Source organism: Sturnira hondurensis, unplaced genomic scaffold (assembly GCF_014824575.4).
Source record: "Sturnira hondurensis isolate 20B ecotype Veracruz unplaced genomic scaffold, ASM1482457v3 Scaffold0013931, whole genome shotgun sequence".
NCBI lineage: Eukaryota > Metazoa > Chordata > Mammalia > Chiroptera > Phyllostomidae > Sturnira > Sturnira hondurensis.
Genome location: NW_028086562.1, coordinates 854,646 through 882,209, shown reverse-complemented (window position 1 = coordinate 882,209; position 27,564 = coordinate 854,646). Strand labels below are relative to the sequence as shown.

The 27,564-nt window shown below is 54.7% G+C and overlaps 1 protein-coding gene across 4 annotated transcripts in view; it reads left to right on the top strand.

Moving 5' to 3' along the window:
• Positions 1 to 27,564, top strand: part of CAMTA1 (calmodulin binding transcription activator 1) — a 722,747-nt gene that overhangs the window by 664,421 nt on the left and 30,762 nt on the right. Inside the window, exon 1 of one of the 4 annotated variants that reach the window (XM_037062054.1) lies at positions 10,819 to 11,013. The exons of 1 other annotated variant lie outside the window; for it this stretch is intronic. The gene's annotated coding sequence lies outside the window, so the exon portion shown is untranslated. Of the gene's footprint in view, positions 1 to 10,818; positions 11,014 to 15,724; positions 15,760 to 27,564 lie in introns of those variants that run through there. 2 more of the 4 variants (XM_037062056.1, XM_037062055.1) reach the window with 2 other exon arrangements.

Below are 27,564 nucleotides of genomic sequence, written 5' to 3'. Positions count from 1 at the left end.
TACTAAGCGTGCCCCGGGCCGGCCGTTTTCATTGCTAAGGGGCCAGCTGCTGAGAACAGAGAATTCTGCCCTCAACTCACCAGAGGTGGAATAGGAGGGGCAAGCAAACCTCTTCCCTGAGCTGCTCGGATTTGCCCACCCGCTGACCTCAGAAAAGAGGGGGACTTGTAGGTGCCAGCTAGGTCCTCAGCAAGTCACTGCGTGGTATGTCACAGTCCTGGGCTTGGGAGAGGGCCTCTTCTGACCCTCGGACTCCCTCATCAGCCGACCTATTCTCTCCTTAGCCTGGAGAATGAATGAGGGAGGAGGGGGGGAGAGGAATGGGTAGCAGAGTTGGGCCACGGCACCTGTTTTTCCATCCCCACCCCCACAGAGTCCCACTGTACCCGGGCACAAGGGCGTGACAGTGACGTGGGCGGAAGCAGCCAGGCCCCACGCCACGTGCTCCACATTAACTGCCCCGTTGAAGCCTCACAAGACCCATCTGTTCTGGCACATGTGACCTCCAGCTGTCATTCTTAGGTAGGCACCTCACCCCACCAAGGGGTCCTAGGCCATAGTGGAAGAAGGAGGCCTGGTAGAAGGCAGCCGAGTGGTCACAGGTACCCGCTGAGCACAGCCACCTGAGGGTCACTTGGCTGGGCCTGGGGCTTAACGTGTCACCTGGGGTACGTGTCACGCCCAGCCTCTGGGAGCTCAGGTACAGGACACAAGGCAGACGAGACCACACACGTGGTGTGGCGCGTGCTCGGCAGGGTCGGTTCTGCGCCTTAGGGAGCACATGGGAGGGACCGGTGGAGCCGTACTGCGCCCCCGTCAGGGAGAGGATGCCCCTGATGGGCTGATTCTGGGTGAAAACTGGACTGTTCGCCCCGAGGCGTGCCCCTCAGCTGCAGAGAGAATGTGGGAGAGCTGGCCAGCTGCCAAGTGAGAGGGAGCACAATCCACATGCAGGTGGTAACTCACGGAGATGACCCACAGAAGCCACGGAAGCCGTCACACTCACAGATACCATTTATTCCACGGAAATGATACAGATGGGAGCAGGCCGAGGGAGAGAGGCCTAAGACAGAGCCCAGCTTCCTTCCTCTTCTCCGCAGGGGTCGTGGGCAGTGTGACCCCGCCCCCAGCTCGGATGTGTGGCGATGCTTCTGGGGTGCGGCCCACCCGGAAGCTCCCTTGGGCCTCTGTATCCAGGGTCTTCATAGGGTTCCATAGGCATGTAGTTGGTCCTTCCAGTGTGGCCACGCCCCCTAAGCGATCCCTGGTGGCTAGCCCCTCCCTTAAACCATACGGTTAGACTATCAGGTGACCCAAGGACCCCAGGCAAAGAAAGTCACTCTCACCAAGCATGACATTCCAGGGGCTTAGCCATCATCCCCCCAGAAGGTGAGGACAAGAGCAAGACCTCTCCGGGGCAAGGTTAAACACTTTACTGCGCAGAAGGGTGCCCCGCCCCCTGCCCCCACCTCCCTCCGCCCCCTCTGCCCGGCAGGACAACTTGCTTTGCTGTCCTTGTGGACAGAGGAGACGTGTCTTGTTGTTGCTGCTACTTTCAGTGTCTCCCCTACACTGATCCCCTGTAGTCCTCCAGTGCTTTTACGCCAGAAAACACACTTTATGATGGAAAACGGTTTGAGTGAACACTCTGTCATCTGCAGAGAATCTTGTGCAAAGTTCACGCTTTTGTGGGCAGAGATGTGAAATTAACTGGATTACAGATCAGTCCATCTCAATGCGAAACTAATGAGAATTCTAGGCACCTTTGATAGCTAAGGTTATTATTCTAACGTATGACTTCAATCACCTTGTTAAATCACTCACCTGTGCCCCGGAGCATGGTGAGCCTACCGCCTGCCTCCACCCCGCAGGTGGCACCCTGGCTCCCTCTGGCTTCTCCTCCCCCTGCTTCCTGCCCTGTCCCCCCAACACCCATGGCAATGGAGCTGACCTTGCAAATGGTGGCCAGCCAGGTGCACACAGGGATCTCAGCGCGAGGGTGAGGACCTGGGCGCAGAGCATTTCTGCTCAATAATTCACCCTTGAGAAAAAGGGAGGATGCGGACACCGCACTCGGCCATCTTCAGCGATGCCAACATGGAATTCAGTGCGACTCTTGGGGGCATAGAACTGCATCCACGCTCTCCTCTCATTAGCCTGATGAAGAAGGCCTGGCCCAGGCCACATGGGAACAGCTGGAGCTGGTGGGAGGAAGGTCCAGCGTGTGGCGCCGAGTGGGGCCCGCATGGAGGTGCTGTGGAGTGAGCCCAGAAGGCCGCAGACCCAGGAGGTGCGCCTGACGCACGGGAAGCCCACACACCTGAAATGGCCGGTGCGTTTATGACCAGCCTTTCCTCCTGTCTCTTGAAAAGTGCAGGAAAGAAGGAGCTCTGTGCAGAGAGCTGCCAAGCAGCAGGAAGTTTGAACCTGCGGGTTCCCTGATTGCGCTGTCTCCCAGGAAGAAAGGGTGCCCCCCGGGGAGTCGGTGGAAAGCCCCGGCATTATTCTAAGTTACTTGAAAGTGAGCTAAAGCCGGGAGGATCACGTGGTGGGGCCACGTTTCCCCCAGGGGACTGCTCTTTGGAGTGGGAGGTGTTTCTTGGTCCCTCGGCTTCATTGGCCCCAAAGCCAGGGAGCTACTGTCCTGTGTGGGGTCCTGGCTGCACTGTGAGGGCGCACAGTGGAACGTGATGAGGGTATCAAAGAGAGACCCGCTAGGGCGCCATCCGCGTGTGCGCGTAGCACAGCCATGGTGCTCACCGGCCACTCTCTGTGGTGCTTGATGGCATTGAACACACCCAGGTGTCTCAGACTCGCCCTGAACTGAGTGTGGCAGCTCGGCCTCCCCAGGTGCCCGTGCCTCCAATCACGCCTTCCTTTGCGATTGCTTTTTTCTCTTCGGGAACTTGGAACACCATTTGACGTGACCCCAGGGCTCCTCCCCTGTGACCTCAGTCATTATCAGTCCTTGGTCCCAGCTAGTGGCTTCCCTGAAAGGGGCACGTAGCAGCTCTGGTCACTGGTGCACAAGCTTCTGCCTTCGGTGGCATCGACTGCCAGTTCAGTGACTTCGGAGTGGTTTTCGGCGTAACTACTGGGTTATTTGACTATCATCACCTACAAGACGATACATCCATTCATTTACCTTTAAGCAGGTTCCCACATTTAAAAAAAACGGTACCGACTTCACAGGGCAGCCGAGCAGGGCAGTCTCCACAGGGGCCTTTAGAGGCTATTTTCTGGCCAACACGCCCACTCCCGGGCGCAGTGACTCCATCCGGGCGCAGTGCACTCAGCGGCGTCTCCGCAGGCTCGCTGGGCTCCCGCCTCGGGCAGAGGCCGACAGCAACCCCGATTCTGCCTCATACCCGAATGCTGGAGCTTCCTGGGAAGGATCAGGGTGCAGGCGTTGGGCCCTGACCTGGCAGGAGTGGCCTTGACCTGGGACCTTAGCGGCTCCTGAATCGGCAGGCAGGGATGCATGCAAGCGGGGAGCCATGCTTAGAAGAAGGCGTTTGTCTCAGTCAGCTCGGTGACCATAACAAAACGCCACAGACCAGGAGGCCAAAATGGGTCCGGAGGCCGGAAGCTCCAGATCAAGGCGTCGGCAGGTTCGGTTCCTCCTGAAGGCCCTCCTCCGCTCGCAGCCAGCCAGCGTTCTTGCCGTCCTCCTGCGGTTTTTGTGCGCGCGCGCTTACCCCAGGGTCTGTGTGCGTCCAAGTCTCCTCTTCTTGTAAGGACTCCAGTCAGATTGGACTAGGGCTCCCTCCCCAGCCTCATAGGGACTCACCTGCCCCGTTGCAAAGCCCCGTCCCCAGACACGTGCTGCGGTGCTGGGGGCCAGGGCGCCGATGGAGGGGCTTTGGAAGGACATGGTCCGGCCAGTCCCAGAGCTTTTCTCCGGAACAGGAGAAGTCCTGCCCGCAGGGGACTCGTCACTGTCCTGAGGGCTTTTCCAAAGCCCCAGACCTGCCCTTCGAGACTTCACGGGGGGCCTGTGACTCAGACCCCCAGACCAGGGGCTTCCGCTGGAGTTTCGCGGACAATATAGGCCAGGGCGAGGATGAAGTTCCCAGGGCCATCAGTGTGTCACCACGAGTCACCACTTCCTGGGTGCGTTCTGGGTCGCCTACCTTTTGACACTATGTATGGCCCCTGCAAGCAGAGTGTGTCTCTGCGTGCACCCTCTCCAACGCAGAGACTGGCATGTTTTATCACCTCGCCTGCGTCCGGTGCAGGGCCAGGGAGGGAGTGGTGGGCCTGTGTGAGCCCCGGGGGGAGAATGAGTCGAGGGAGTTTTCCCCCAGCTTCTTTGCATTGTTCTCGGCGTTATGTCCCTTGGGGAGATCCCCAGGTCCTCAGCTGGTGGCAAACGCATGGCTTCCTTCCTCTCGGCAGATGAGAGCCGAAAGCCTTCTCCCAGGATAACACCAACCAGCAAGCATCTTGCTTCTCGCACGCAGCCTGGCACCACCGTCCCCTACGTAAACCCCACCCCCACCCCGCCCCGAGGGCTCATCGGCTTAAAACAGCAAGCACGTGCTTGTTCTCTTGGTGCTGTGTGTGGGCTGGGCTGTCCATCTGCTGCAGCTGCAGGGGTCCACGTATGCAGCCATATTCAGGGGACTGGTCCCGTCAAACCCAGTCCCTGCGGCCATGCACAGGGGCGCTTGCTGTGTGTCAGGTCGTGCTGGGTGTGCTCCCAGACCACACCAGCACCCCCTGAGACTTCATCTGCAGAGCAGCACACTGAGGCACAGGAAGAGAAGGGAGCTGGCCACACGGGTAGTCACCCGTGGGGCTGGGCCAGGAGCCCAGCCGCTGACCCCAGGCCTGGCCCCTTCCCCTCCCCTACCCCTCCCCCTCAGCTCCTCCCTCAGATGGAATCGGGCTCAGGAGCTCAGAGGCAGGGACACCTGCAGCTCAGCAGGAGGCGTTTCACGACCTCTGCAAAGCTCTCCTTCACCCCAAACCAACCTGCCGTTGCAGGGGGAACCCCAACAAGTCAGGGAGTTCTCCCAGGGGAACCCCAAGTTCAAGGTCTTATATGCCAAGGAGGACCACCCCTGGCTTCTCACAACCTTTCAGACACACAATTAGAAAAGACCCCTCTTCTGACCTCTGCCCTGGGGGGGTCACCATCACGTGGCTCAGTGACCCCCCCCTCCCAGGCCTGTCTTGTCTCCTCACTGAGCAAGGCCTGTCTGCCCGGATGCTCCACGTGCCACTGCCTCCCACGCAGGGCTGGACACGGGCACAGTGAACCGGGGTCACCAGGCCTCCTGACCTTGGTCCTCTTTCTGCTACTGCTCAGTGCTCTTTCCAAAGCTGACCCACTGGTTCTTGTATACTTCATTCGTTTCCTCCTCTTCTTGTGTGTGTTGAGATATACTGACTTGAACTGTATTGAAATACAAAGAACAAACCACGCAATTCGCCTATGTAAAGTGTACAGTGCAGAGTTTTGGGTGCACTCACAGGATTGCGCACTCATCACCACCGTCTAGTTTGAAAACATTTTACCCCCACCCCCCCAAAACATTCTCATTGACAGCCATGCCCTGTCCCCCCCCCCAGGCCTCTCCCCCACTCCAGCACTAATCTACTTTCAATCTCTATACATTCGCCTATTCTGGACATTTCACGTAAATGGAATCACACAACATTCGGTCTTTTCTGTCTGGTTTCTTTCACTCAGTGGAACGTCTTCAAGGTCCATCCGAGTTATAGGCTTTACCAGTGCTTTCCATTTTATTGCCAAATAAATGTCCATATGTGTGGACGTACATTTTCATTTCTCTCAGGCATACACCTAGGAGTGGGGTTGTGGGGTCTCATGGTAACTCCATGACTAAGTAGCCTTTGGGGGAACTGCCAGGCTGCCATCCGAAGCAGCGGCTCACTCGACATCCCCACCAGCAGGGTGTACGGGTTCCGATCCCTCCACCTTCTTGAGATTCCCACCATCCTCGCGGATGGGAGTGGCAGTCTCCTTGTGATTTGGGCTTGCCCTTCCCCATTGGCTATGATGTCGGGCGTCTTTTCCCGTGTTTATCGACTGTTTGTACATCTTGCTTGGAGAAGTGTCTGTTCAGACTCTTCGTCCATTCCTTGGAACTGGATTATTTGTCTTTTCATGTTTGAACTGTGAAATTCTTCTTATGTCCTAGATACCAGTCCCTTATCAGATATGATTTGCAAATATGTTCTCCCCTTCGCTGAGTTGAATTTTTCACTTTTTTGTGGTGCCTTTTGAGCACAGAAGTTTTTGATTTTTTAAAATATTTTATTTACTTATTTTTAGAGACAGGGCATGGGAAGGAGAAAGAGTGGGAGAGAAACATCAGTGTGTGGTTGCCTCTCATGTGTCCTCTACTGGGAACCCGGCCTGCAACCCAGGCGTGTGCCCTGACTGGGAATCGAACCAGTGACCCTTTGCTTCACAGGCCCACGCTCAATCCACTGAGCTACACCAGCCAGGGCAGAAGTTTTTAATTTTGATGAAGTCCAGTTTATCTGTGTCTTTCCTTGGCTGCTTATGCGTTTGCTGTCTTAGTTAAGAAACAGTGGTCAAATCCAAGGAGAGGAAAATTCACCTCTGTGTTTTCTAAGAAGCTTTTGGCGTTGGCCCTCCCATTCATGTCACTGGTCTGTTCTGAGTTGATTTGTATGTGCGGTGTGAAGCAGGACGTCCAGCTTCATTCTCTCGCTTGGGGACAGCCGGCCGGCCTGGCACTGTTTGCTGAAAACACTCCTCTTTCTCCACTGACTTGCTTTCTCACCCTTACCCATAGTTTTTTTAAACAGTTAAAAAAATATCTGCCCTGGCTGGTGTGGTTCAGTAGATTGAGTGCCAGTCTGTGAGCCAAAAAGTGGCCAGTTGGATTCTCGGTCAGGGCACACACCTGGGTTGCAGGCCAGGACCCCAGGAGGGCGTGTGCGAGAGAGGCAACCACTCATTGATGTTTCTCTCTCTCTCTTTCTCCCTGCCTTCCCCTCTCTCTAAAAATAAATAAATACAATCTTTAAAAAAATTCTTCATGCCTTAAAGATACGCAAAATAACATCTTGCACTTATTTTTAAATTGTTATTTCATTTGAGAGGAGTCCTATTTGATTTTTTATTAGAAGTTGACATATGCAGAAACATATTTGGTTTCCTGGGAGAGGAGCGGCAAGGTTATGGCACGCAACTCAGTCTCAGTGGTTGACTTCCCATTCATGCTCCAAGTTCAATGCCAGTTGGTCAGGAGGGCTCTGCTTACCCCAGTCACTCTGGGACCTGGCCTGGCAGAGGCTACATCTGTACATAAACAAGCTTTCAAGGTTGCTGGGGCTGGGGAAAAGAATGTGGTGGGCAGGTCACTGGTTCTTGGGAATTTCCAGACTGCCTTCTTCAACAAATGGCACCTAAATGATCCAAGAGTTTTGGGAGCTCGGAGAACCATGCTGGTAGGGCAGAAGGAGCACAGGCTTGCAACCTGGAATTCTTCATGTCTTCTTCCGTACAATACCCAACTCACAGGGGAGAGAGCAGCAGTGTAGGTGGGTGTCTGGCACGACAGCAGGCGGGCGCTGTGGTGCTCTTCCTGCCCACCCACCCCCTCCACCCCCTCGGCTCGTCACAAGGCCCTCGGCAGGGGGCAGGGCTGTGGTGAGGACTCACCGTGCCCACTTTAGGGGCGACACTCGCACGTGGTCTGGGTGCTTCCAAGTGGACTCACGACCGGGCAGAGTTTTTCCTTTTCTCTATTTTAAAAAAATGGCCCAGGTACACTCAAAGCCCCATAAATTCCAGTGTAATAATTTGCTTGAAGCACACGATGCCTTACCCTGTCATTTCCTATCCTGAAACGAGGCACGTGAACACCCACAAGGAAAGACAGCCTGTGGGTGCTCGGTCCTGGCGCACTGCCAGAGCTCTGAGCCGGCTTCAGGACCATCCGGCTCCCCCCACCCAGCTCTGCCTAACCCCCCGTGCACGGGCCCAGGCCCAAGGAGGGCACTCACTCTGGCCGCTTCCACCTGAGACGGGGGGCGCAGTGGGAAATCAGAGTGTCAGGTCTCCCAGAAGGAGAATGGCCCCACCCAAGCAGCACTAGGGAGACGTTTCTCCCACAGAACTGCCACTCAGGTTTCCTGAAAGGAGACCGCCCAGCTGCTGAGCCCACCTCTGCCACCTGGGCACAGCCAGTGGGCTGGAGCTTCCATGACTCTGCCTTTCTCATATGCCACACGGGCATGGGGCTGCTGGAGGAAAGGCGAAGAAAGGTCAGGGGTTCCCTGAGGCCCCCTGTCAGGCAGCTGGGGTGCCCAGGTCTGAACCCAGGGCGGAGCCCCTGCCTTTTTCAACGAACACAAGAACAACACCCTCCCCACCTGCAAGATACAAAAGTCTGCAGGGACTCCTCCGCTTTACCTGGGATCCAGGTGCTCCTCCTCAGCCCACCTCCCCAGCGGGTCTCTGTCGCTCCCAATCCGTTCAAAGTAATTCACCAACCACTAGCTGAGTACATGCAGCACACCCAGCACTATGTATGCAAGGTACCAGGATGAGTTAAGGCTTCATTCCTGCTCTCGAGGAGGTTAGAGCTGTTTCGGTTTTTGGTAGTAAGAACTAACTTTCAAAAACACCTTTTATTAACATCTATATCCATATACTTATGGAAGATTGCCCCATTCATAAGTATGTGACATCAGATCCCAAACTACACTGAGGTGCCACAAACTGAAACCATTGCCCAGGGCAAAACCAGAACATGGTCAGACCAGCAGCCCCCCTTTCCAGTCACTACCCACCTCCCCAAGATGCCCTGGCTTCTAATAGCAACAAGAGCTAATTTAGGTGCCAGGCACCTTGCGTGTATGTGTTGACTCGTTTAATTCTCACCCACAGACGGGAAGGCACGGTGAGTGGGGCACAGCTGGCGGCCGGGAGAATCTAACTTTGAATCCAGGCGGCTTTGTCCAGAGCCCTTGTCGTTGGCTACAGCGCTGCCCCCGAGATAAACAGGAGCTGCTTACTCTGTGCTGAAATGTGAATGCACTTTTGAAACAGCCCTCCCAGGGCAGTTCTGCTGGGAGCGTCTGGAAAAGCCACGGTGTGGGGCGAGGTGCTTTGGAGCCAGGCCTTAATGAATGGAAAGGAGTGCGTCTGGCAGAGAAAGGGGAAAGGGGGTGCATGAACAGAGATGGGGCTGCAGAGGTCCTTTGCCGTGAGAGTGGGTAGAGGCAGATGGGGACAGCAAGAGGAGGACTTGTCAGAGCAGGGCTGCGAGTCTCTTCGGGTGTTGACTTTACCAGGGCTGGTGAGGGACTTTCTGAGGTTTAAAATCGGTGGTCAGCCCCCAACAGTGAGACCTCACGCGTTCCTGGCTCAGAAGTGTGGCACAGGACAGGACCCAGCCTCGCCTGGGGTGTCCTTGGCTTGGCCTCTAACATTAATTTTTGGTTGCACAGGCTAAAGGACTGCGCAAAATTCTGTGGTTGTTTTCGTGGGTGTTTGGCTAGGGTCAAAAGAATGAAAAGAGACTCCGCCCCATCTTTTGATGGGAGACTCTTTGAACCCAGATGGCAGAAAGGAGACAATCGATTTCAAAGATAACTGATAATATGAAGGGAAAAAAGATGGCTTCATCACAAGTCTGTGTGGGTCAAGCACTCTCTGTGCACGGCCAGGGTGGGGAGTGGAGGGAACTGAATATCGGGGCTATAAATTTTATCCGCAAAACACAAGGGGTGGTGGTGTCCACTTGGGATGCCTGCGAAGGCTGCGGGGAGGTAGCCTTAAAGGAGAGGTGTAACTAAGGGCTTGGGGCGGGAAGATGAGAGGTGGGAGGCTGTTATGCAGAACTATCCAAGTGAGAAAGCCGAAGCCAGAACTTTTAGACACCAGGATTAAACCCGAGGAGTGGGCGGAGGCCCTGGAACTCCAGCTCAGGAGCTTTGGAACCAGAGCCTAGGACGCTCTTGAACTCCCAGCGGAGCCGCTATTCTCCGTCACGGCCTCAGCATCCTCGGCCCCGCCCTGTCCGACGCCCCGGGGCCCCTTCGCATTCGGGACCCGAGACCCGCCCGCTGTTTTCGCGTTCTTCTGGGCGCTGCCCGGTTCCTCCGCCGTCGGCCGGCTGGCCGCGCCCCGCGCCCCTCCTTTCCGCCCAGCTTTCCTCGCTCCCCCGCTCGCGGCTCCGCGCAGCGCAGTGCCGCTCCTCCCGCGGCTGCATTGCAGACGCCGCCGCCGCAGGGTGCGCCGGGGCCGCACCGGAAGCCAAAGCCCGGGTACGCAGGGGCCCCGGGGCTCGAGCCTCTCACGCAGACCCGACGGCGCCACGGGGCCGGGAGTCCTCGGGCGGGGCGCGGTGCGGCCCCGCGGGCTCGGAACGCGCATACCGTGCACCCCCGCCACCGGGCGCGGGGCCCCAAGGAGGCCTCACGGGGCCTTCAGCCCGGGTGCTGCCGTCGAGCTCCGAACGGCCCCTGCCCTCGAGCAGAGCGCGGCCGCCCCCACAGGGGGCCTCCCGGAATCTGCGCCGGGACCGCAGCGGCGCCGTTGGGAGGGGCTGTGGCCCGCTGGGACCTTGCCCGAGGGGGCCTGGGGCCGCACCGCCGCGCTCCGCCCGCACCCTCCGGGCCCGGCCCGCCGCCGTCCAGCGCGGCGCCGCGCGGTCCGGCGCAGTTCCGGCGCAGTCCCCGCGCCGAGCGGCTCCGCGCCCCACACCTGCCTCTGCCCAGCTCCAGGTGACGTCGCGCCCTCCGATTGGCCCACGGGCGGGGCCGAGGCCGGTGAGCTCACCGCCGCGCCCCGCCATTGGCCCGGGCGGCGCACTCGGGCTGTGGCGGGGAGACAGCGGTACCCGGAGCCCGAGTGTTCCAGCTGCGGTGTGTGGAGCTCAGTGGGTCGCGCCGGGCTGGGCTGTCGGGGCCGGGCTGGGCGGGGCTGCGCGGGAGGAGGAGGACGACCAGGGCGGCTCGGCGCCAGCGCGACGGAGCGGTGGCCGTGCTCCCCGAGTTCGAGTGAGTGTGCGTGTGGCGGAGGGGAGAGTCGGCCCTGGGCGTGTGGTCGAGGGCGGCGGCCGGCGGGGGCGCGCGGGGCGGCCGGGGCGAGCGGGGGCGGGGCCGGGGGCGCGCGCGCCGGGGCCGGGGAGTGGGGAGCACGCGTGCTCGCGGCGGGTGGCGCGCATGTTTACGTTGAGCAGGCGGGTGTGAGAAGTGGATGCGAGGACAGGCGCGTGTGTGGAGGAGGGGGTGCGGAAGGTGAGGGGCGCGCCTGTTTACGCGGGGGAGGGGTGTGTTTTGACGCGTGAGTGCGCGTGGGGGCCGGTGTGTGTTGACAGGGTGTGCGTGACGGAGGGGCGTTGGGATGAGTGCGCGAGGCGCGGGCGGATAGCGCGCGAGTTTGAGGAGCGAGTGTGCGGCCACGCGTGTTCGCGGAGCAGCGGGAGCCTAAGCGCGCGTACTGGTGGAGAGCGAGGTACTGAGTGCGTTTTGTGGCGCGAGGGACTGTGGGCGGGCGTGTGTTGACGGGGCGTGTGTCTGCGGTTGTGCGCGGAGTGGGTGTGAGGTCACGCGGGTTTAGGGAGCGAGGCTAAGCGCGCGCGTGTTTCTCCGAGGGCAGGAGTGGGCGTGAGAACACACGTGTGTGCGCGGGGCAATGGGAGTGTTGGGGTGAGTGACTGTGGTGGGCGCGCGTGCGGGGAGTGGCCGCGGAGCGGCGGCCGCCGGGAGCAGTGGGCGGCCGGCTGGTTTTTTGTCTTCGAGGCGCGGCTCCGCGGGCTTTTCGGAAGAAGCACTCCCTCCCACTGCAGGGCGCAGGAAGATGGGCGGGCAGGGACGGGGAGAGAGATGGGGACAGGTGCCCCTTCGTCAGAAGAGGGGGGGCGATAGGTGCCCTCTCGCCCTCGGCGGGCGCGGCGTAAAGGGTCCGGACAGGTGCTGGATTGGTGGGGTGCGGGGAGAAGCGAGAAGGGCCGGGATAGGTGCCCCCTCCGCGGGAAGAGAGCGGCTGGGCCCGGCGCCTCCGCAGGACGCGGTGGTTGGAGGCTGCCTTCCCTAGCAGGCCAATGGAGTGAATGAACGCTTTATTAATCCGTGCGTAGAAGTCGGTGGGGAAAGTTGGTTGAGTTCAGAGACTGAGTTTGGAAGAACTTCTAAGAGCTTTGCTTACCTGCACACCTGGGGCAGGTGACCCTCGCTTCCCCCAGCCAAGCGCAGGTGGGCCCTCTTGCATTTATAGGACCTCGGGATCTGGTTTCCTGGGTCTTGCAGAACGTCAGAGGCTGTCAGAGCTGCTGGGGTGTTTTTCTATCTCCACCGATTTCTGCAGGCTCAAAACAAATTTCTCCACGAAGTAGGCAGGCAAATACGTTTCTGAAACTGTAGTACTCTTGCAAACTATCATCTTAAGCAACTGCTTCACAAGGGAGTGATGACAGTTTTAAACTGTTTTGTATTTTGCGCACTGTGCTTGGTTGATTTCTGTCGGTTGGCCTGGAGCCTCTGATTAGTAAAGCTCGAAGCATTAAGGGGCGAGGCCTCGCAGAAGCTCACAGAAAGGCCTCTGGGAGTTGGTTCAGCGCAGTGCAGTTTTCTCACCAGCGAGGCCCAAACCCAGAACTTTAAATGTGTGCTCCAACAAACTTTGTCATATGTGGTAAACATCTAGCTGCTCTTTTCTCTTTCCCCTTAAAGTCTGTGTCATAGGGAGAAACTGTTGCCTGGGAACCTGATAAAGACCTGGGAAGCAGTAGCACTTTGCATGGTGTGTGTTTATAGGCAAATATTTATTATTTTAAGACCAGAATTAGATGATAGCAAACAAGCTTATGTTTCTCTTCATACTTGATTTGGGGGCAATAATATTTAGTGTTCTAGAACGTAGCATTTCCTCACAGGACATACATCTCCAAAGAACTTTAGCTTGGTAGTGAAAACAAACAAGAGGACCGACCGCTGCGTGTTCCCAGGGACCTCAGTTCGGTCGCCCTGACTCATGACAGTCCACACAGTCCAAGTGGACATGCAGTATTTAGGGCCACAGTTGATAGCAGTATTGTATCATTTAAGGGTTTTCACCAGGTCTTCTGTTTTTGTGATAAACACACACAGGCACGTATTATTTTCTTCAGGCTTCTGTTCGGGACCCTCTGGGCCTCTCCGTCTGTAACGGTGGCCAGGACTTCCACGACGTGGTTACAGACGGCTCAGTACTTCCACTGCAGTGCTTCCACGGCGACCATTCCAGGGGACACAGACAGCCAGTGGGGCGAGAATTCCTACCTCACATGAGAAAGATGGGGACGTTTAAGGATCGGTTGACGTGGAAAGTTTCCGAGTGAAAGATGGGAAGCCCTTGTTGACTGCCAAGGGCCGAGTGCTCAGCTCAAGGCCCCTGTCCTCGGGCAGGGCCTGCTGTGCACACGTGGGGGTGCAGTTGCCTTTGGGGCTGTTCCGAGTTTCTCTGCTGTTTTGGTCACTGCTGTCCTGAACTCATGAAGTTGCAGAGCTGTGCTTGTAGGCTGCCGTGTTTTAAATGCTTGAGGGAGAAGTGCTCATGCGTATTTAAGACACAACTTCAGGTATCACTCAGAGAGGTTTGGGGGAAAAAAGCTGTTTCTGTTGAAGGTGGCACAGTTCTTCAGCCTATGCAGTGGTTACTGGAAGTTCTTTATTTTCCCTCTGTGCTCTGCCCCGCCCCTTTCCCAGGTGCCTGCCGTGTCCTCTCATCTTTAAGGGCTCGGCTCCCTCTGCCTTAGAGGGACTCAATATTTGTATTCCATTGATCTTTTCAAAAGGAGACTCTGAGTGGTTCCGAGCCTCCGCTGTCAGACACCAGCTGCAGTGCCCGCTGCAGTCCGTGAGCCCGGTATCTGGGAGCTCATTTCACTTACGTGTTCCTTCGCCCAGAAGCTTTTGGCGCCCACACATGATACAAGTTGATTTGTGTACACCTCAACTTTTTTTCAAAAAGTGATTTAAGGGAGCTCACAGAAATACACATTGCATAATGAGGCGAGATCAAACGAGATGAAATCAAGGATTAGGCAAGAGGAAAGTGAGGGTCCAGGAGAGTGAAACGGGGCAGGGGGAGGGGGCGGGACTAATTAATTCAGAAACAACGTTCGTTCCGTAAAATCTCCCACGCGTTCTAGCGGCGGGCCGCGCGCTGCTCTCCAGGCTTGTTGCTATGGTAAAAGCAGCCATGCAGGGGTTTGTCTTTCTGACACCTTGCAGACAGTGCATTTTTCTATCTTCCAGGTACATTCTGACAACCAGCAATTAATTTTAAGTGGTGATGGGCGACGTGGAGGTGAGAGGCACTGAATCACATTAAAAGCTACACGTTAGCAGTTAGTCACATTGACCATTTAGGCAATGCTCAGGAGCCTGCAGTGACGCACATGGGTGCCGTCACCTCACCACAAAGATACTCGAGTTCACGACCCTGAGGACCCACAGTGCTGGGCTTCTTCCCTCCCCAGTGGATGGCCCTGAAGTCAGATGGCCCAGAGTTCTTTGCTCCTCCCTGACATGCCTCGGTCTGGGCGCACGCACGGCAGGCAGGTGGGGAGATGCCTTTACTTCCTGGCAGGAGACATGTGCTCTCCACCCCTGAGCCTGTAGGGCCGGGTCCATTGCCACCACAGTGCTACTTTGGGGGGGAGCAGGGTGGGGGGGGTAAGACAATGCCAGGGTAACCTTGCTGGATGCTGCATTTTAGTGAAGTGCCTCTCAAGTTCTAACTGAAATTTTTAGTTTCAAAAGTACATCACAGTACCTGTAAGTTGGGTAATTCTGTGTTGTCCTGTAAGCTCGAAAGCACATCGCCACTTTAGACATAAGATGTATAGAGAAATCAACATACATTAAGCACCTACTGCGTGTCGGTTGTTAAGCAAATTGTAATTAATGATTAAATATTAATTTGAGGAAGGTAAAATACGGAGGGTAAATGTTTATAGGAGTTAAGCTGCTGATGCTAAACTTACATAACATTTTTGTAATGCGGAAAGAGATGGCCATTAATGGAAATGTGTTTCTCCAAACAGGTTAACATTTAGCAAATTCTCAAATTAAGCAGTTAGTCTCTCTCTTTTTTCACTTTCCCCTGACTTGCACCGCCCTCCAAATCTGACCCTACTCAATTTGCTGGCCTTCCCCTGCCTGGCAGCGACTACTTAGCAGGAGGCAGGGAGCCTCTGTCGCGCTGTGGCTGGCCTGCTCTCCCCTGCCCCACGCTCCCTTCTGAATTCTGCCTCAAATCTCACCTCATCAGTGCAGCCTTTTCCCTCACCGGGAGCCCCCCCCCTTAGATTTACCCCTCTCTGGAGGGCACCCCTACCGCCCCAGCATGATGAAATCTGGGAGGCGGGGTTTCCTCAATGATGTGATTGGACAAAAAGATCATATGCTCGGTGTTACTCCCTGGATGGAGTGAGAACATAATGGGTTCTTCAGTCCAGTGTTGCCTGTTGGGGATTCAGGCTGTCCGTTTCAGGTCCACCAGCTGTCCCTTTCAGGTCAGTCCAAGGTCCTCGGTGGACTTGGGTTTTCACTGAAGTGGCCCTGAAGTCTTGGCCTGTACCAGTGTGAAGCAGATAGCTGGCCCGACACCTGAATCATCTTTCCGGCTATCTCAGGGTTGGCGGAAGCTTGCTGTCTGGGAATGTGTGTAGACAGCAGCTGTCTGCTTCGATGCAACACAGTAGGGTGAGCACTGGTCTTTCGTGTCAGCTCTGCCACGAACCAAATGAGACATCTCAGGTCAATGCCTTGCATCTCTGCCCTGCAGCACCTGCTGTGTCTCCTGGACCGACCCGTAGTGGTTGAGGAGATCAATTTAGTGGTCCCTGTCGGCAGTTTTCTAAAATCACAGGTCATTGAGCAAGTGAGGGTGTCAATTTGGGAAGTTTCTGTCTCAGATCCTCATGTGTGTGAGGCCTATGGCTTCCTGTGGCCCCGGTCAGAGTCCGCCGATGGCCCATGGGCCAGCGAGTTCCTGAGTCCTCTCTGCACATCCGGGCTCTGTCCTGAGTCCCCACTGGGGGACGTGGCTGTCATGAGAGTCGCCGTGGCAGTAACCCAAGGCCGAATGAGTTAGGGTGCCTCCCTACTTGTGCGATCCAGCGGCAGATGGTCTCCCGCCAGGCGGGAGCCCGGGGCACCTTTCCCTGTGTTTCTGTTTCTGTGGGTGATCAAAATGGCTCAGATAAGCGTGAGGGCTTACTTCCGCCACGACTTACCCCATGATTTATAGAGAAATCGGGTGATATTTGTGTACTACTGCTAAGGCATATTTAATGACACTGAATATTTTTTAGTTTGTAAGCGGAAGTAGGACTTTCCCAATTTTTATTTAGCTAAAGGATCCACATGTCAACTGATAGGTTTACCCTAGACCCCTCATTTAGCTGTGTCAGAACTGAACCTGACCTCTGTGAACAAGGGCGTCCACGGCCCCCGATGGAGTCTTGTCGCGGAGCCGTCTTCAGGTACCGCTGGTTCTGGACACTTAAAGGATGGCAGCAGGAGCCTCTCGTCCCCTCCCCCGGCTCGCCTCCATGTTGTTCGTGTCCTCGGGCAGGATTTCCCAGAATGCCAGCAGGACGGCCGGGACAACTTTGGCAGGTACCTCTGGGAAAACGGCTCTTCTTTCCCGGTAGTTCCAGGAACTGTTCTGTCCTCCCTGTCCTGGTGGGGCTCCTGCGTCCAGCCACTTGAATGAGAGAAGGCGCTGCTGTCATTAGCGAGGCCTGGCGCCAGAGACAGAGGTCAGCGCCACCTGACCTGAGCCCAGGGTGGGGGTGGCTCCCCTGGGAGACACAAGGGCCCAGGGAAGGGGAGAGGACGCTAGGCGGGCGGACTGTACAGGGACCGGCATGCTGTACTCTTCACCGTGATGGTCCCATTCCTGAAGAGGCCGCCATTCACTCTCAAACCGCAGGGGCACACACTACCGGGACTCCGCGGTTTCCCCCCTGTGGTCCCACCTCGGTGCAGTGACACCAGAACCTCCGTCCCCTTCCAGCAAGCCTTTTGGTGGTGCTGCCAGTTCCTGGGGCCGGTCTCTAGAACTGTGGTCCGTGTCCTTCACGTTACACTCTGTGGTTCGGATTAATCAGCAGAGAATGTACTTAAATAGCCATTTGTCTTTTCTAGCAAAAGAAACCGTTCATTCTGCTCTAGCCAGAATCAATGCCCCTGGCATTTTTGTGTGTATATGAAAAATGTTTCCTCTAATGTGAAAAGTAGGAAGTACTCAGCCTAAAACTGATGAAATTCTAAAAGCTTCTAAGTCACTTGTCCCAGATAAACAGCACAGCAAATGATAGGCAGGACCCAGGCTCCCAGAGACCAGAACCCTTTCCAAACCCCTAGGAAGCAATCTATGCTTTGCAGGGGGAAATAATTAAAATAATGTGTGTTTATATACATATCACCTGTATACCATAAAACTTTATGTGCAACGCATAATCTACGTGGTATATAAATATATAGCAGACACTCCTGTTAACGAAACAAAAGAAACAAGGAGCTTCACATTTGCATATTAAATGATGTTGCTTGAATAGAAATACGTGTATATGCAAAATAACCAGTAAATGGAAACTTCTTGGGGAAGATTCTTAATTCATAGCTAGAACTCTGCATGATTCTCTGAAATTTCAAAGTCTAACTCTCTACCTTTTTATAAGGCTAAACCCTGAGAGAATAAGTTTCTTAATAACCCTAGCATCCTTATTATCAATGATAGTTACAACCTTATTTTTATTCTCAAATGGAACAAAGGTAAGAGAGTGAGAAGAATCCTTCTGGAGCATTAGAGCAATTGAAAGGGAAGGAGAAAATTGGTTTAAGGGGTGCTTGTGCGTGTCTGCGGCGGTCCGAAGTGAGCAGGGCCGGGGGGGAGAGACTGGGAAGGAAGAGAGGAGACGGTGGGCAGAGACGCAGGGTCAAACAGTCTCCTGTACAGGTCCCAGGGGGACACTCCCCTTAGCCCACGTCACTTTTGGGGGTCTCTGGTAAGCTGGAGCAGTGCCCAGCCCACCACGAAGAAGAGTGTGGACCAGGAGGGAGTTCCCTAACTTCGGAGACCGTCTGCACCAGGGGCTCTTCAGGACTAGTCTTAGTTCTGAAACTCCTGTGTGGGAGCTCTGGTCACAGGGAAGGCGTGTAAGAAACTCTCCCACATTCGAAGTGTTCAGGCAGGTTTAGGAAGCACAGGCATACGTATTAAGGTTCAGAAAAGTACGCTGAAGATGTAAATGTGTTTAGTTTCATTTAACCTGTTATTTTCAAAGCATCTCTGACCCAACGTTTGGTTTGTGTGGTCCGCTAACTACAAACATCTCTTGGGGAGCATTTCCTGTCTGCAGCTTGGGGATGTTTCAACAGGCCATCCCCACAAGATGGTCCTGAGGCTGGAACCCATGGGTCTCCCTGGGTCTGGGAGTCCCTGGAAATTGAATGGGACTCGTCGTATATGTGCGTACTGTCTGGGGAAGGGGCCACAGCATGAAGGGTAAGAGTCCCTGTTAGGGGTCCTTTCCTCACTGGGGAAGTCCATGTTGGGTCCCTGTGAAACTTCTCCCACGTGTCTGTCCTGTGTCAGCACAGGGACGGCCCTCAGCAGACAGTCGCCCAGGGTCGCTCAGAGGCACTGAAGGGACCAGGCTGTAAACAGGGCCGGCTCGTCCCTGACCGTTGTGTTTACTGGCAGCCGCCACGCTTTTTCTGTGAGAAATCATGGGAAGAAATGACCTATGCAGGACACTGCTTGTTGCTAAACCCCTAGATACCTCTGTTCCCAAGCAGGGAAAGACGAAAACGTGCTAGTCCCTGCAGTAAAGAGACGCTTGGAAGTTAAGGGCCCCTGACTTGCAGTTGGAATTACTTAATGATAAACAGCTGAAACCCCAATAAAGCGTAGAAGGCTTTTCCTTCAAGAAATGTAAAACACTCGACTAGCCAATTTTTAGATTTAAAAATCAGGATCATAAAATATTGTTCAAGAAAGAGTAAGCCGTAAATAACAGTATTTATTGCCTATAAATGCTTCAATTTACCCTTAGCTCACACTGAACTGTGAAGGAGTTGTGAAGGCCACCCCCGCCTCTGTTAAGTTACCCTCATGAGGTGCTGCCTTGGGCCTTTAACAGTCAAATGGCATCGGACGTCGTCATTCGAAACCCAGGATTGCCTTCGTTACAAAGACACTGACGTCATGATGTCTTTCTTCTTTAGAAGATTTTATTTATCTATTTTTAGAGAGAGTGGAAAGGGGAGAAAGAGAAACATCAATTGGTTGCCTCTTGTGTGCCCCCAAACCTGGAGGCCTGGCCTCCAACCCAGGCCTGTGCCTCAACTGGGAATGGAACCAGCGACCTTTTGGTTTGCGGGATGACACCCAACCCATGGAGCCGCCCCAGTCAGAGTGACAGTCTCTTTCTTATTAGGATTTCAGGTCTTAATACCAAGAAAATCCACGCTATCCAAAGCAGTTGACCTTGACCCTGAAACTGATTGCTTCCCCTTTGCTTTGCCTGCTGATCCAGCCAGATCTGGGACTCCCGGTTAACCGTTCTGGAGAGTTGAGCCTGTCTCTTCTGGATGGCACCTTTGCCTGACCTTTATGGTAGTCTTATCGAAAAATCTTGCTCCTGCCTAATCTCTTGTTAATCAGACACCTCTTTCGTCAGTCACCTCAGACAGACGGACCTGGATCCAGGGAGGGAGAAATGAGGCAGAGAGGGAAGGGGTCAGGGCCAGGAACTCGGGCTGGCGGGGACGAGGGGAGGAGAGGGGCCCCTGGGATAGGTTAGGGATTAGCGGCGTGTGGCTCCCAGGGAGAGTGCCCACTGCCCTTCGACTTGGTTATTGATCTTCTGTTCCATTGTCAAATGCTCCCAGAACCTTTAGGCCACCCACACTCTGAGTGGGGTAATTAGAGAAGCCCAGTTTGGGGACTTCCCTGAGGCCAGCAGGACAGGCTGAAATCGGGGGGTATCCCTGTTTAGTGGAAAACACTGTTGTGTGTTTTGCTTTGCCCCTAATCCAGGGGATGTTTGAATACTGGCCTCAAATATACATCCATTCAGGCCTCACTGATCTGGAATTCGCAGAAGCGTGAAGACTGCTCTGGTCTGGGCGCCAAGTGCTACTGGGGGACGTGAGTGCGAGCCCAGCTCCCTGACGCCACATGCGGGCGGGGCAGGCTGCAGGCATCGAGCAGCCTCACGTCCCTGGGTGGCCTGGGAGCCCGACACCACCAAGAAGGAGTGACATGGCTGAAAACTTTCTAATAAAACTCTGGTGGTTCCTTTGGAGAAGTATTTTATTCCTGAACAAAATGTTTCAAGTGGTATAATTTGGCTTTTTAAAAAAAGTTTATTCTCTATCGCTTGTCAGAGAGGCCTGTGCTAAATTGTAAAATAGTATTCTTAAATCATTTTCTGTATTAAGACCTACATTATAAAGTGGCCAGTATTTTAAAGTAATACACCTATTTCTTTTAAAATACTGCATTTCAGCCTCTGAACTTGGAAAGCACTTCACCTTTATTTATTCCAGCGTTTTACAAAAGCTTACAGCATTGTGAACAAATATTATTGTAGCTAATAAATGTTGAGTTCTGGAACTGAAGGCTCTCTGTGTAGAATCTAGCATTTAAAAAAAAATACGTATTTCTGAAACATCTTGGACTTCCACTCTCTCTCGAGTCCGCAAGAGAGCCGGGAAGCCTGTGCAGGTAGCATTGCCACCATCAGCTCTGACCACACAGCGCTGCCAAGCGCGGCCTCCGGGCGGCGGGCGGAGCAAGAGTGGGATGCAGCTCACGTCCTGAACCCGTGTGGGTTCTTCGGTCAGATGTTGAAAACCCCCAGGAACTCAGATAACATCCGGTATAACTTAGGAGGGTTAGCTAGAAGCGGCCAGTGTTTTCCTCTCTCTCTCTTACATCTTTTCCCAGGTACCACGTAACACATCTTCCCAGCAGTTTTCTTTTCTCTTGAGCTTTGTCATTACCTCTGCCCTAACCTTGACAGAGAACACTTCTAAGGTGAAAACTGCCAAGTGAGGGAATTGTGCACCAGCTTCGATGAGACGTTTTCTCTGACTTCTGGGGCCCGGCCCTAGGCACCTTCCCTAGGATCAGCTGAGGGGTGGCCGTGGGAGAGGCCACGGCTGTGCTTTCCACAGCTTGGCCGAGGAGAGCACCTCATGGGAATGACTAAGGAGGCAAAACTTCGTTCTGCCCAACATCCTATCCCTTGGCCTTCTTGAAATTCACATGGTCTGTTCTGAGCAGATGCAATGAAGTCACTTATTCAGTAAATATTTGCAGAGGGCCTACTATGTGCCAGGCATTGTGCTAGGCCCTGGGAATGTAGTGGGGACAGAAGGAACTCGGGGTATCCCTTGACCTTTGTGTTAGATGGAGGTGCTTGAAATAAAGGCTCATATCGAATTTGGTGGTGGTCGCACCTTGAGCTGTCTTGGTCACAGTGGCATCCCAGAGCCATGGTCTCCGTGCTGAGCAGGGGTGCTCGGGGGACATTTGCAGAGCGAGTCTGTCTGGCCCTGGTTCCCCGTGGTTCTTCCTGACAGATGTCAAGCGGTTTGGTTTTTGGTCACAGTTCGGCCCCACAGACCAACCTGCTGGCGGCTCATGGATGTATTTTTCCTTTTTTCTCTGTGCACTTGGATGTCACTCCATTGCCACGTGTGCATGTCCCGGTCAGATCATCCTGCATCCCGAGCCTCATTCCTGCACTTATGAGGACCTCACCCATCCCGGTGCTCTCTCAAGGACGAGCTCTACTCTCCCGAGTCTCGTCTGTGTCACCATTCCTCCTTCGGAGTGCCTCCATCCGTGCCGATACCGCCCCTCGTCCTCACCATGTGTGGAAAGAGTCCTCCCAACGGCAGGGTCCTCCCAACTGGCTGCATTTGGGAGAGCTGCTCTTTTGCAGACAATGTCAGGGCCCTGGCGTCCTTCACCTTCACACTCTCACTCCCTGGCTGCAGGTTCACGGCTGTGCATGCCGGTCAGGGTGGCTGCTTCACTGACCATGTGCTTGGCCCTGGCGTCACTTGGGGGGCTCGTCTCTGCCTGGTGCCATGCTCTGCTACTGCTGAGCTCCTCGTGTCAGCCTCCGTGTCCGTGCAGATTAGGCTTGCGGGCGGAGCAAGAGTGGGACCGCAGCTCAAGTCCTGAACACGTGTGGGTTGTTACTCTCATGGTCCTCCAAGCCCAGTACTGAGAGACCTCAGATGAGCCGTAGTCGTCGATTGCAGCGCTGTGACTTTTGCTCTCCTGGCCTCGTGAGTCATCGTGGCGGCACCCCGATTTTTCCCGACACGTGTCTGAGGCTCAGCATTTGCAAGCAGAGCAAAACACAGACCAAGGAGAAGCAATACGAACCCAAAAGCACTGCAGGTGAAGGAAGTCTAAGGAGAACGGCTGGCTCCATTTCTTGTGTTTTGGGGCACAGAGCCGGGAGTTTTGAAGAAGTGGAGTGTGGCCGTCTTTCCTGAGTCTAAATTTAGCCGTTGCTTTGGAAAATCAGAGTGGTACAGCTTGTGCCTTATCTCCGGCCGGCCCTTACCCTCTCCTCTGCACTTGGACATCTTAAATGGCTTGCCCGGCAGGAGTGGCTTAATGCGCTCCGGTGGCCCTGTTTATTCTGGGAAGGAATTAAGTGACTTCATTTTCCCCATCTTTCCGAGCTTCCTAAAAAATTTAGGAGACTTCCTAAGCAGCAATTACAGTTCTCTACAGAAATAGTTCCAGTCATGCCTCCTTGTGTCTCATCAGCCCTTCCTGCCGGCGCGGCCAAGGGCTGTAAATGGAACGGGAGATGGCCTCTCGCTCCCGGTCCAAATAGCAACAGGAGGGCACATGTGCACTTGAGCCACAAATAACGCGTTTTAAAATAGCAGATGGTATTTGGTGATTGCTCCTTCATTCATTTACCTGCCAAGGCAAAAGTTTTCCTTCTGCTCTGGCTGCAAGGCCCAAGGCAGCTCAGCTCAAGCAACCGTCCTCACGGGTTCTCTCGTGGACACTTTCTGTTCACTCACCCGTGTTCCGGCCCACGCACACTTTCCGAGACTGCTCTGGAAAATGTGTCTCGTATAATGCAATACAAATGCCACGTTTCTGCAATGGCCTAACCTGACTACTGCGTGAGCACTCTTGTGGCTAATTATAGGCACTCATTAAGGTGCGCTGCCAGCCGTCTGCGTTCCGAATACTGGTTCATTTCGGGGAGAAGTGGGGGCATCGAGGAGGCAGGGGCCCGTGGGAGTGATGTGCAGCCCCTCGGGCAGGGCGAGGCGGCATTTCTGTGATGGCACAGCTGCGTCCGTGAGGGAGTCCGGCAAGCCTCCTCCAGGCTGCCAATCTCGCCCCGAACACAGTGGTCACATAATTCCCTTACCTGAGCCCCAGGGAAGTGGCAGCCAGCCAGGTAAACTGATACAGCTTCTCACGCGCTTTCCAGTCCACTCCAGTGGGTTTTGGTGGTTCTGACGGCTCTCTCCCCACTGGGACAAGCAATAAAACCACTAATTGGTGTCCTCCTCCTGGAGGCCACTGTGCAGAGCAGTGGTCACTCAGAGCCCTTGCCCCAGAGGTCAGACGACCTCATTGGTAAGTGGGCTTCCAGGAGAAGCTTTACCCAGAAAATAGTATTTCTTTCCATTCACGGAGCACCTGCTCCAGAGCTGGTGCCAGGGACGCCGGACGGAGGCCCTGCTCTCGGGAAGCGCACTCTGTGGAGACAATACGTGCAGGGAAATGGGGAGGATGTGTGCGTTTGCCAAGGACTGGAGAGAGCGTGCGTCTGGGGTCCATCTGCGTTCAGATCCCTGCCCTGTCCTCACAAGCGGCGTGACCTGGGGCAGGTAGCACATATTCTGAGCCTCAGTTTCCTTACCTGTGAAAAGAAGAGGAAATTTCTCCTTTTGGATTTATTTTGAGGAGTAGGAATGACACATGCAGAATGCCTGGCCTGCTGCAGATGCTCAGTAGCAGCTGTAAATCGTAAGACGGAGATGAGTCTGAGCCACACTCAGAAGAACAGGAGATCTGCCAGGTGGACGCAGGGAAGGGCTGGCGTCGCCCAAGGCTTGTCAGTTCCAGGTGAGCCTGGGAGACGGTGAGTGATAAGAAACGCTCCCCCCAAAAGGAGCTGAAGACTGTTGGAGAGAGCATCCCATGCCACACCAAAGAGTTTAAAATTTTATTTTGTAGGTCCGAGGGGAGAGATCTACGTATTTTTGAGCTAGATTATCTGATAGAACGTCAGAAACTGCCTCCTGTTGCCGTGCTCAGTAGGGCCCTGAGAATGAACTAGGTTCCGAGATTTGAAGTGAGTTGTTCATAACCCAGAGGAACGGTGGTGCAGCTGAGAGCCTGAGGAGTCTGGCCAGTGCTTGGTTTCCTGGTGGAGGCGCTGTCTTACATCGGATGCCCGAGTACTGGGGGTTCTCCGCTTTTCCAGCAGCAAACCCCAAACTTCCTAAACTGAGAACATTCTGTGGGTGTCTGACTTCATGAAATTTTCTCTCTCTAAAACTCTGGGGTTACTTAGGGATTTTAAATTTTTAGGTGACCATTAATTTAGGATGTTTAAAATGAGTCACTTTGAGGGAAAGGAATCCTATCAAAGAGAAATGAAAAGATGGCCATGACTGCAGCCAAAGAAAAGGGGGTATGAGCCCCCCACTAACCATTCATTGTGTTCTGGGCCAGTGATTGGCTGGAAATGTTTTTTCATCTTGCTCTTTGTAATAGTCAGTTGTGCTGGGGTTTGTGTACATGCCCCCTAGAAGGCTAGGCTGAGCACCACAGTGCTCTGTTAGACTCGTGTTCATTTTAATGCGTGTGCAGACACAGGTAATCGCAGACGTGTGTGCACACAGGCTGCTGCACTTACATATCCCTTCTTGCTCTGTCCGCTGCGGGAGCCTAGAAGCAGTGACACCCTGACAGCAATGAGCACATCCAGCACCTGGATCTTGGTTTCTAAATGCCATTCTCCAATAAAAGGAACCAGGGCTCCTTAGAGAAATTGCTGATCGGAGGGCTGGGATGAACCTGGAGCATCTTGTAATGTCAAGACAGTAAGGAAAGACTCGAGAGAAGGAGCCAGCCTGGAAGAGCGCCCAGTAACCAAAGCCGAAGACTTGGAGCAAGAAGATGACTTAGTACTGGATTTTGACCCAAGGTGTAAAATAAGTATACGTTGAGTTCATGCTGATATAAGTAAATGACACATCTTCCCTATAGGAGAACTCCAGATAATCTCTGTGGATACCAACCCCCGTGAAGGGGAGATTGACTCCCTTCCCCTTGAGTATGGGCTGGACTTAGTCACTAACTTGCTTTTGGAGTGACGAAGAGGAAAGCAGTGGCTGTACTGAGCAGCCCAGCAGACACCACCTTCTTCAGAAGATCGAGGTCGGCAGCAGCGCGTCATCCCCGACCCCCTGGTGGCATGTGCTGAGCAGCGCATTTCACCTCCACACTGTTCTTCCTAAAGACTGGGGGCTCCGATCTAGTCACTGGGAGACATCAGGCTCACTTAAATTCAGGGGCAGCCACAGAGCGCCCGACCAGCATTCCTCAAAACTCCTAACGTCGTGAAAAAGAAGGGACCAATGAGACCCTGTCCCAGGGCAGACAGAAATGTAACAGTGAAGTACAACCTGGTGTCCGGTTGGATCCTGGAGCAGAGCGCCTACATTAATTCTGATTCCAGTTCAGCCTGTAATTTAGTTAACAGTAGTGATATGTCAAGGTTAGTTTCTGGGTTTTGACAAATGCACCATGGTTATGTAAGATGTTAATATGAGGGGAAACTGGGTGAAGGGTATATGGGAGCTCTGCCTTCTGCAACTCATCTATAAATCTAAAGCCATTTAAAAGTTTTTAAACTTATTTTCTTAGTTGCCCCCATAGGTATGTAATAGCTCAGACTTAAGAGAGACTTACCACTAGCAAGATTTCACACGTTAGTTTATTTCATCCTCAAAACTACAGTAAGAGATAGTACTAACCCCGTGGTACAGATGGGAAGATTGAGGCGCGAGGTGACCATTACTTTTCCAAAGTCACGTGGTGACAGGATTAAACCTGCAGCTCTTCATTCCCCTCTGGCGCCCTTCCCACTCCCACGAAGCTGCCTGGTCTACAAAGGCTGCTTCTGCTGAAACGGGTACAGGTAGGATGGGCGGCTCCAGAGCCAGACCCTGCTGCAGGCCCGTCAGCACCGCTGACCTTCTGTCTGGGGCAGGGTGCGTGGACGCAGGCACCCAGAAGGCCCTGGGAAGGAGCCGCTGTGTGACTGTGGGAAACCCTCATCCCCTGACACCGTGTACTTAAAAAAGCTTTAGAGAAAAGCCAGAGGCGGAGACAGGTGCCTGCAAGAGCTCCCATGTAGTCAGCTGAGACAAGAGGCACCGAAGAGGTGGGATTTGGTGGGAGGGTGGAGAAGGTGCTGGGAGCTGCACAGGTGGGAGACTGCGAATGGTTTCCTGCCCCTAGCACACTCGAGAGCGTGCCAGCTCTGCTGTGGACCAAGCTGAGCCAGTGTGGAGGGGCCGGGCGCGGTTTCACAAGGTGATGTCTCCTGGGTCCGTGTGGGTGAACCTCTGCTTCTGCCCCAACAGGTGTCTCTCCAACCCTTCTCTACCTGGGTGGGAAGGAGCCTGGGGTCTTGGGGCCATAGTTCTTGAAATGTAGCCCCAGACCAGAAGCCTCAAGCATCACTGGAGAATTTGCGAGAAATGCAACCTCTGGGCCTTCCCCAGACCTACTAAAAACAAGAACCTTCGGGGACAGGGCCCACCAGTCTGTTAGAAAGCCCTTGGGTGACTCGGTCCACCCACCAGAGTCAGAGAACCATGGGGAAGGGCGGCAGGGCCTGCAGCCAGGCCAGCCAGGGGCTGAGCACGCAGGTGCTGGGCTGCAGAGGCACGCCCGGAGCTGGGACGCCGCAGTGGAGCTGCACTCGGAGCCTGTCTCGTCCCATCCGTAGAGCCGGGACTTCCAGCGTGACTTCCCTGGGGATGGTGGTGGGAGAGCCTTTCTGTGCGAACAGTCACGAGTTCTTTCAGAGAGGTGGGCGCAGCCGCCACTTCAGGGCAGCAACAGAGAGCCAGGAGCTACCGCAGCAGCTGCAGCCAGAGGAGGCCGCTGCGTGGGGGTGCGTGCGCAGGCTGGGCCCTGGGCGCCCCCACCTGCTCGTGGAAATGTGTACCCCTGGCCGTCTGTTCCCACCTGGGGTGGCTCGGTTGCTTCATGCATTGCCTGGCCTGGCCTGGGACGCAGGGCTTGGAGCCCCTCAAAGCTCAGTCACAGGGGTCTTGGTTTGAATCATCATGGGTGAGAAGTGGGCCAAACGAATCTGCCCCATGGATCATTATTTGCTTTCTCGCGCTCCCCCAACATGTGAATCAAACAATCCTGGCTCCTTCGGGCCCCAGAAGTTATTTGCTGTCTCGAAAACAAGGGCAGGGAGGCCTCGCTCCTGCCCAAGGCAGCTCCCACCCCCGAGCCCA